The 7,823-nt window shown below is 50.4% G+C and overlaps 1 pseudogene; it reads left to right on the forward strand.

The window, feature by feature from the left end:
- The first annotated feature begins 2,634 nt into the window (after positions 1–2,634).
- Positions 2,635–4,495, forward strand: LOC123059550 (subtilisin-like protease 3; annotated as a pseudogene).
- Positions 4,496–7,823: the final 3,328 nt, after the last annotated feature.

Consider the following 7,823-nt stretch of genomic DNA (forward strand, 5'->3'; position numbering starts at 1 on the left):
AAACTCTCAGCAGTTGCAGCACATTATCCTCTGCTCAACATATTCATTAATCCAATGATCCATGCTGCTGTAGGTTCTTATTATTGCTCATTCTAGTTTTGAGTATTCAAAATACTGGTTTTGTTGGATGCCTTTTGGAAGCCGCATTCTGAGGCAATATGTTGAAATAAAATGGGCAAGCTTCTTGCCTTCATACCAACATTCCTTAATACTCATATTTGCAGGAGATGTGTATTTATCTAGCTGTTCACACTATTTTCAGTCAACAAGTGACTAGAAACTAAACAATCCTGGCACTTATCTAGCTGTACTGGCAGCTCCTTCCTCCAGGGATGATGCTACAATTCTGTCAACAGGTTCTTTATGATGGGTATTGCTGCTACATTTGCTAGAGTATTTGGATTGACGTGTGCCCGCCCCTGCCTATTTATACTACACAGTGTACTATGCACAATATAGAGTTATGCCTATTTGTTTCAAGTTTTGCATATTAGTTCAATATATAGTATTGTATAGAGTTTTGCCTATTTGTACAAATTTCAACTCCGTGCAAAAAAAAAGATTCAAACTCAGTACTATATTAACTCTAGGCATGATGCTATACATGTTTAACTCAGTCTTAGTCATAGCTTTCACCAGTAAGTTCTAATTTGTTTTGAACTGAGCAGGTTTTGCAACAGAAGTTCCATTTTGAATTTCCTATCTGTTGCAGGTTTAGCTACAGAAGCTGACAGAGGTTTGGAAGATCTTCAAACTGCTGAAGATTTGGAAGACCTACGATTAAGTTGGTGCAGTGATCATGTAATATGCTTTGTTTGTTGAACCTAGACACTTGCTCTGCTCATTTTGCTGGTTAAGCCACTATATGCTCATTTTAGTTGTGTGGCACCCTCAGAAAGATATGTACTTTCTCCTTTTGTGGCACCACTTCAGTTTGGTTGTGGCACATTTAACATATATGTACTGTACTTGTGGCAGAACCTCTCTCTATATATACGGTTATTATGTTTATCGGATGAAGTTTAATGTTTTGGATGAGCCTTATATGTTACTTTGATTGAAGATTTTTGATGAGACCTATATGTTTCTGTGATTGAAGTGTATGTATAAATTATGTGATCTGTCCTGATTATTTGAATATGATGAAATGGATATTACATTAGGGATGCCTAGACTAATTTCGTACTGAAATCCACCAGCTGGCATAGAAGTTGCCGGGTGAACAAGCTTCTGCAGGCAGTTGGACTGCCGCTAATTGAAGTTTCATGTGTTTTGAAAAATCTGCTGGGAGAAAACAGACTGCCGGCAAACACAACGGCGAGGGCAGAAAAACTGCCGGGAAGAGTTTATCTGCCGGGAGAAGTAATCCCCGGGAGCCGTTCTCGTGGCGGTTCTATCTGCCGGGAGAAATGTTGTCCCGGCAGTTTGTCTGCCCTGTAAAGTGATTTCTCCCGGCAGTTTACATGCCTTTGCATTAGTGTTGTGGCGGCGGAGGCGGAGGATGGAGGCGGGGAGAAGCGGAGGAGGATGGGGTGGAGGCCCCGGCCATGCTCTGTTCGTTGGGCGGAGGTGCGGGCGGGGGAACGTCCTGTGCGGGGCGTGCGTGCGTACGCGGCCGTGGGTTATTTTTTTCGAACGGGTGGTCAGGATTAGTGGCTAGTTGTGTGGCTTGTTGAGTTAACCACAGACGGATTAGGGGCAGTCAGATATTATAGATGTACATATATAATTGCTTGGATCTGTCATCTCTCTTGCTTTTATTTATAGGGTATAAATAGATGTACATATATAAAACATTAGTGTAATATTATTCGTCATGATAAAAGGAAACTTTTCATGTGAAATTCGGAAATAATTTCTACTACTAGTTAATAGCTGCACGTGTGAGGTGCTGACAAATCAAATAGTTCCATGCATGGCCGGATTGTAGCTTAAGAAAATAAGAAACACGGATAATAAACCCCCAAATAATCACGGTCAGTGTCAATTCAATAATACCATTGCAACTTTTTTATTTACTTCCGTGGTTTTTTTAATTGTTTGGAGTGCTTACTACATATGTAACGTGGTTACTTTCGTGTTTTAATGATGGTATATATGGCATATTTTCTTTGTTTTCTTAATCAAGAGCGACGCGGTTAGCGCCGGCCGAACGGCATTACCCATATATGTTGCCTATATAAGCAATCCTGCTGCGCTCCGATCCTCGCCGTAGTCGACTTACGAGGTGGTACGTGCTCAATGGCAATGGCAATGGCAATGGCGCCCGTAGCACTTGCACTCTGCTTGTGTACAACCTTCCTCCTCTCCACTCCACCGGCCGTCCATTCCTCCACCGGCCACCCATCCTCCCCTCCCAGCCCGAGCCTCACAGCGGCAGAGCCGACGCCGTCCTCGGAGTACAAGACGTACATCATCCTTCTCAAGCCTCGAGCGGACGCCCAGGTCATGGACGACGATGCGCGCCAGGGCTGGTACCGGTCCTTCCTCCCCGACGACATGACCGCCCACGGCGAGCCGCGGCTCCTCCATTCGTACAAGACCATCTTTCACGGATTCGCCGCCTTGCTGACGGAGGAGGAGCTGGACGCCGCGTCCAGGAAACCCGGCTTCGGGCGCTGGTTCCCGGACGGGATGATGTACCCCACGACGACCCGCTCGCCCGAGTTCCTCGGCCTGAGGAAGGACGCCGGCTTGTGGGCGAAATCTAGCTACGGCAAAGGGATCATCATCGGGGTGATCGACTCCGGCATCGAGTCGCGCCATCCCTCGTTCGACGACGCCGGCATCTCGCCGCCGCCCGCCAGGTGGAAGGGCGCGTGCACGGGCGTGGACAAGGGCGTCCGCTGCAACAACAAGCTTATTGGCGTCAGGTCCTTGGTGGACTACAACCCTGCCGATGAGACCGGCCACGGCACGCACGTGGCGTCCATTGCGGTGGGCAACTTCGTGGCCAATGCCTCGTCGTCCCACGGACAGGCCGCTGGGACGGCCGCCGGGATCGCTCCGGGCGCACACTTGGCCGTTTATAAGGCGTGCAGAGCTACTGGATGCCTCCGTTCGAACGTAGTTCATGCGATTGATACGGCGGTGAGCGATGGGGTCGATGTGATCAACATCTCCCTCGGTACTAGGGCGGTACTACCGCTGGACAAAGACGTTTTGGCCATTGGCGCATTCCGTGCGGTGGCCAAGGGTGTCGTCTTTGTGACTTCTGCTGGCAACAAAGGCCCCAACCCGTCCACCATCAAGAACGATTCGCCGTGGGAGATCACACGGTGGCCGCCGGGTCGGTGGACCGGAGGCTCGCCGCCGACTTTGTGCTGGAGTCGGGCGACCTAGTGGAAGGAGAGGCGCTGGTGCAGGGGCCAACTCGACCGCTTACCAACCCCTTCACTACCCCGGTGAGGGTAACCTGTGCAAGAACGTGAGCGCCGACCGCACCAGGGGCCACATCCTGATATGCGATTATGCCCGGGTTAATGTTGATGCTCAGGCCCGCATCATGAAAAATCTCTACGACAATGGCGCGGCTCAAGTCGCGCTCATCGGCCGGGAGAGATCTGGTTTCACCTTGGGCTTCAAGGAGTACGGGTCCTCCGTCGTGCAGGAGCCCGCCGCCGTCGGCCGCAAGCTCAAGGACTACAGCCAGTACCCGGACTCCGCGGCACAGGTGTTCTTCAAGGGCACGCGGCTCGGCGTCGGGCAGTCGCCCACGGTCGCGTACTTCTCTAGCCGTGGCCCGAGCCGCAACAACCCGCACATCATGAAGCCCGCCATCCTGGCGCCCGGGCTCAACATCCTCGCCGCCGCCACCGCGAGCCCAGACCGGGGGCCTTTCAGATTCAAGTCCGGAACATCGATGGCGGCGCCGCACGTCAGCGGCGTGGTCGCCCTTCTCAAGAGCTTGCACCCGGACTGGTCGCCGGCGGCCATCAGGTCAGCCATGATGACCACGGCCGATGACCTGGACAACGACGGCAACCGGATCATGAACGAGAAGCACCAGCCGGCGAGCGCCTTCGCTCTAGGCGCGGGGCACGTCAACGCCACGCGGGCCGTCGATCCGGGCCTCGTCTATGACCTGGAGGTCAGAGACTACGCTGGGTACGTTTGCCATCTTTTCGCCAAGCTCGACGACGACGACGACTACTACGCCCTGCAAGACATCATCCAGGACTTGAACTTGAATTGCAAGATCGTTCCCCCTGTGTCGGACGTCGACCTCAACTACCCGAGCATCGTGGTGCCGGCCAACACCACGGTGCGGCGGACGCTGACGAACATGGGGCCCGTGGAGCAGTACACAGGCAGGCTGTCCATGGACCATGACGTGGGGCTGGATTTCTCGCCGAAGTCGCTGACCTTCTCGCGGCCCGGGGAGAAGCTCACCTTCCAAGTAAGCCATCATGGGGCCGAGGTTGCACAAGGATTCTTGATCTGGGAGTCGGATACGCACACGGTCCAAAGCCCACTCGTCGTCGTGCGTTCGTGAGCGGAAGTTGGACAGATCGAACATAAGAGATGGATGCTACTAGCTAGCTCCACTGTACAGCCTAAAAAAACTAGCTTTGAATCGCTTACACGATCAGAACAGGGTGAAGAAAAATCATAATTCAAACTTTTCAGTTAAAAAATTCTCAAAGATATGCACGTATACAATGATTTAATGTATACGTGTGTAAAATTTCGTGATAAAATACCATCCCATTGCGAGCTGCACAAAAAAAGTATCAAAATCATGGACTTTGAGAATTAACAGTTCCAAGTGTTGAAAAGTATAATAGATTTGTTTTCTTCTTCTTCTTGTGTAGCTCTCATTTTAATATATTTCATCAACAAAATTTACACACATGCACATTATGCCTTCGGGCATATATATGTGTATTTTTTTCAAAAAAAGAAATGAAACACAGAATTATAAATTTTGATTTTTCCAAAACTCAGCCTCTATTTAGCTTTTCACTTTGCATCGCCTATCTCTGCAGCATGTTCGTACTGTCCTTAATTACGTGAAATTCCAGATGGGTCTAGCAGTTTGCAATTATCGGGAAATTTGAATCCATTTCCATTATGTATGTCAAGCCATACACGGTCTTTTTGTGATCAGAAACTTACATTACTCGAGAGGCGCTCAATACGTGCAAACTTGGCCATGTAATCACTACAATTGTTCAGTTGTTATGTCTTTGAGATGTAAAATCTCACAAATTAAGCACACTAAAGATGGTTGATTCCTTTCCTCGTTGCTTAACATTTTCACCAACTCAAGACAGTCTGATTCAAAAATCATCAGGGTGCCTCAAAAATCATCAGGGTGCCTGTGCTGCACGATTGTAGGGAAGATGTCATGCCTTTCATGCAGGTTGTTGTTTCTGCTTCAAGGGCCAAGGAGCAAATGTGTATAAATCTTCCGGAGCTAAACAATATTTCACTGTCATGACTGTTTTTTTTTAGAAAAAGAGGATGACCTCCGGCCTCTGCATCTGGAAAATGCATGCGGTCATTTTATTGATTATTCTTGAGGATCTTACAAAATAGAACAACAATATGCCTGAATTCACCATCTTGGCAACATCTGCCGCTACTCCTATCCATATAATGAAGGGGTCCAAGCTAGGCCATATACCCAAACCTCTCACCTAAGCCTAACATCTAAAGCCGGAGGCCACGACCGAGCCATCTGCCAGGTTCGGGGCACAAACCGATCCATCACAATCACATGTGTCGTCGCCGCCATCTTCCACTAGTCCATCTTCAGAGCAGATTGAGGTGTCAACCTGGGCAGATGCTCTGCCATCGACGCCACCACGACGCCAAACGACGACCTCCACCTACGCGAGCCATGGCAGGTCCTCCGCCATCGACACCACCACGACGCCAAACGTCAACCTCCACGAACGTGACTCCATCTCCAAGCAACAGACGTAGATCCATGCTAGGATAGGGCCGCACCACTGCTATCGCCCACCAGCCGCAAGCGCCATCCAACCCCAAGGTTTCCAAAGCGACGCCTTCAAGAAGGGAACGACGCCGTGAGCGCCGCCGCCGCCCAACAAAGTTAGGGCTTTCACTCGGGAGACCTAAGGAAGGGGAAGTGAGGAGATCAGTCCATACCGACGCCTCCAAGGAGGGGAACGACGCCCTCAGGCGTCGCCGTTGGCGCGGCCGGTCATGTCCGGCTAGGGATTTCACCCGAACTAGATCCCCGCCACCACCAGCGCCTACTGTACAGAACCGGCGACCAAGAGAAGTGTGGCCCGACCAGGTTGGCCCGCACGCTGAACAGGGGAGGAGGGGAGGCGCCAGATCGCGCGCACCGACCACCGCAGAAGCCGCCGCCAGCCACCATCGATCATCGGGATCCCGCCGCCCGTGTGGCCAGGACGCAAGATCTATCGCCCGCACAGCTGCTCGCCGGAGCCTGCCGTGCCTCGCCAAAGGAGCCGCCGCTCCAGATTCGGGACTCCCCACACAGGCAGGGTAGCCGAGGCCCCGCCGCCATCATCCGTGGCACCCCGGGCTTGCCCGACGGCTGCCTCAAGCAGCGCCGAGGAGGGTGGCGAGGCGGGGAGGGAGCCGTGGTGGCGCAGCTAGGGTTTCCCCGCCGCTGCCAGGGGAGGCGACATAGGGGTCGCGGGAGGGGTTAGGGTCACGAGAGGTGTAAGTCCAATTGATCAATGAATTTCCCCACCGTCATGACTGTGAAGTACTCCCTCCGTTCGGAATTACTTGTTTCAGAAATTGATGTATCTAGAACTAAAATACATCTAGATACATCCATTTCTGCGACAAGTAATTCCTAACGGAGGGAGTAACATACTAATGCCATCACTCCTAGAAGATGTATCAAAGGATCCGTCCATGTTAGTTTTGCTCACCCTATGAGTAGAGCTACCCAGGGAAGATTTTCAACAGAGAAAGGCATGATAGGAAGATGCAATATAGTGCCTTTGCCTCGCGAAATACACTTGTGTTTCTGGTTGTATATGCACTCTATACAGGAATTTTTTTAATATTTTACTAAAAAGTCAAAATAGGTAAGAACTAGAACATTGCTATACACACGACGCCATGTGCACGATTTATGGACGACAGTGTTAATCAAGCCGTTGGTGTTGGAAAGCAAACTTCAATACATCACTGGTAGAAAAAGGGCCCGTTGTCCCGGTTCGTAAGGGCCTTTTGTCCCGGTTCCTGAATCGGGACTAAAGGGTCGGTACTAATTCTCTGTCCCTTTAGTCCCAGTTCAATCCAGAACCAGGACAAATGGGCCTCCACGTGGCCTGTGCGCGGAGCCCAGACAGGAGACCCTTTGGTCCCGGTTGGTGGCACCAACCGGGACCAATAGTCATCCACGCGTCAGCATTTCTGTGGCTGGGGTTTTTGTTTTTTTTTAAAAGGGGGGGGGGGGTTGGGGTTTTGGGGGGTTAATTTAGGTGTTTCATATATTGTGTTAGCTAGCTATAATTAATAGAGAGAAGTGTCCTCTCTTATGTCCGTGCTTGGTCGACGCTACGTACTATACATACATATAGAGAGGACTAGACACGCTAGCTAGCTAGTAAGCAAACGTAGGAAACAGAAGATCGTCATGAACATATGTGCATACAGAGAGAAGTGATATCGACCACCTCTCCTTCTCTGAGAGATTGGTCGAACAACAAGTTCTCGTATATCTATCCGACACTACCGGCTACATATATACAATAATTATCTCTTACAAATATAATCATACAGACTCATGGTCCACATAGTATTCTCCGTCTTCAGCGATCACGTGGTCAAGAAAGAATGCCGCCAATTCCTCTTGAATTGCTCGC

Source organism: Triticum aestivum, chromosome 3A (genome assembly GCF_018294505.1).
Source record: "Triticum aestivum cultivar Chinese Spring chromosome 3A, IWGSC CS RefSeq v2.1, whole genome shotgun sequence".
Lineage (NCBI taxonomy): Eukaryota > Viridiplantae > Streptophyta > Magnoliopsida > Poales > Poaceae > Triticum > Triticum aestivum.